The sequence below is a fragment of the Adiantum capillus-veneris genome, chromosome 26 (assembly GCF_014529385.1).
Source record: "Adiantum capillus-veneris isolate H3 chromosome 26, ASM1452938v2, whole genome shotgun sequence".
NCBI lineage: Eukaryota > Viridiplantae > Streptophyta > Polypodiopsida > Polypodiales > Pteridaceae > Adiantum > Adiantum capillus-veneris.
In genome coordinates, this window is record NC_140956.1 from 70,910,374 (window position 1) to 70,912,788 (window position 2,415).

Below are 2,415 nucleotides of genomic sequence, written 5' to 3' on the forward strand. Positions count from 1 at the left end.
CGTCTAGCAACGGGCAACCCCAAGCCCCGTGCCGCCAAGCCCCCACACATGATCGATCGAGATCATATTGCTCCCCATGCCCGACTTGCGCACCCTCAATGCCATCAAAATGATTTGTCACCATGAAATGGCATATAGTGCAAGAGACGTCTGCTCTATCACCCGAGCTAGCACTCGTTGACAACTTCTTAGGATATTGCTAGGAAACTTTAACAATAAAGTAATGTCGACTCCATTCTGACGGTGACAAGTGTAGGAGCTCGTTCTCCTCGCGTTGAATTTTGTTGCTCGTAGGAGCTTGTACACCTTGAGTTCTACTCCTCGTCGGCTAGATCTTTGAGGTCTGTTTCCTACGTCTCTGCTTCTTCTCTGCTCTGTCTTTCTCTGTCTCTCTCACTCTCTCTCTCTCGTTCTCTCTCTCACAGACACACACACGAGATCTTCTGCTATGCTTGTGCTTGACGATGAGCGCCTGTAGAAAGATAGATTGCTCAAGCCAAAATTGTATTCTGTTCGTCATCCTCTCTTTGTCTCTAGACATCACCCTCCTCTCCTTCTTCTCTGGCTGGCTCGCAACCACCCATGGCCGAGCTCGCAAGGTCCATCTCGCAGGTGTAATTATCACCAGTTGCTTGGTTTCCTTCCTCTTATTTTGCCTCGGGAAAGCTTACAGACGCAAAGTTAAAGAGGATGTGAAGGTCGCCATTGATTCTTCCAAGGATTCAGAAGTGGATGCAGAGTTCCTGGCATCTCTTTCAGGCTTGCCAACACGATTTTCATTTAAGGACCTTGAATCTGCCACTAGTGGATTCTCGAGAAAGCTTGGGCGTGGTGGATTCGGCTCTGTGTACTTTGGTTCTCTTGCGGATGGTTCAGAGATTGCGGTAAAACGACTGGAAAAGGGGGGACATGGCCAGAAGGAGTTTTGTGCAGAGGTTGACATCATTTCCAGAGTGAGACATGCGAACTTGGTTTGCATGAAGGGTTTCTGTGTAGAGGGCGCAGAAAGACTGCTCGTCTATGAGTACATGCCACGAGGGTCACTCGAACGGTGGATTTTTCATGAGGAAATGCAGGTATCCTCTCTATCCCATGACCTCGCATCCCCTTCTGGTTTTCTTGTTTTGAACTGGGACATCCGGTACCGCATTGCGGTTGAGACAGCACGTGGTCTTGCATACTTACATGAGGAGTGTGAAGAAGCAATCCTACACTTAGACGTGAAGCCGCAAAACATATTGCTCGATGAGCGGTTCCATGCAAAAGTGTCGGATTTTGGGCTTTCCCGCAGCATGGATAGAGCACAGAGTAGGCTTGTGACAACAGTGCGGGGTACACCGGGGTACCTAGCCCCGGAATGGTTCTCAGAAGGAGGTATTGGTGTGAAAACTGATGTATATGGATATGGTATGCTAGTTCTTGAGCTAGTAAGTGGCCGCCGCTCGGTCGATCAAATGCAAGATGACATTGAAGACTGGTTTCTGCCTGCAATGGCATTTAGAAAGCTCAAAGAAAATAGGGCTGTGGATGTGATCGACCCCTTACTGCAGGGAAAAGTGGATGCGCTTACTTTCCTGACGGAAGCACTCACAACAATTCGAGTCGCTCTTTGGTGCATTCAAGAAGATGCAAGTAAGAGGCCAAGCATGAGTAGTGTAGTGCAAATGCTTGAGGGCAAAATGAAGGTGACAGAGCCACCTTTGTCGCGCAACTTTCTTGCAGGAAGGCGTCTCAGGAACGACCCTCATACCTCGATCACCATCATTGATGATGAAAGTCTCACTCTCCCAAGATGATGAGAGAAGCAAATTCTGAAATGCTGGTAAGGTGAATTGCAGGGCTTTAGTGTATTCTTAATGTGTTTGGGATGGTCTATTTACCCTTTTTCAGTCTCATTGGTTCCCCATGATGGTGATAAAATAAATCTGGGGATCAGAAATTAGTTCATTTGTGAAATTCAGGCTGTACATCCTCAAGTATCAAATCCCTCAATGTGTACAAATGCAGAAACAAGTTTTTCCTTTTGATTGTCCATTAAGTATTAATTGCAACGCTCATGTTCACATGTTTGAGCGTCGAAAGTCGCTTATCAGTTTCACACACCCCACGTGATATGTTTCTTTTGGTCCCATAGGCCATAGTTGACCTTCGAGGGCGATAATGAGATCTCTCTCTCTCTCTCTCTCTCTCTCTCTCTCTCTCTCTCTCTCGCGCGCGCGCTATAGAGTCACTCCTCCGATCACCCACTACCTCTAGTGAAAGACTAGAGTACATGCATCCTCCTAGTCTTCTAGAGGTGCTACAATTGATAGAGGAGGAGGAGCATCCTCTTCCTCTCAATGACAATTAGAGCTCCATCCCCTATGTGGAAGTGTAAAAATGAGTTTTTTTAAAAATACATCTTAATTTTTAGGT

At 46.7% G+C, this 2,415-nt stretch overlaps 1 pseudogene; it reads left to right on the top strand.

Moving 5' to 3' along the window:
* The first annotated feature begins 271 nt into the window (after positions 1 to 271).
* Positions 272 to 2,032, top strand: LOC147423634 (G-type lectin S-receptor-like serine/threonine-protein kinase SD2-5 pseudogene; annotated as a pseudogene).
* Positions 2,033 to 2,415: the final 383 nt, after the last annotated feature.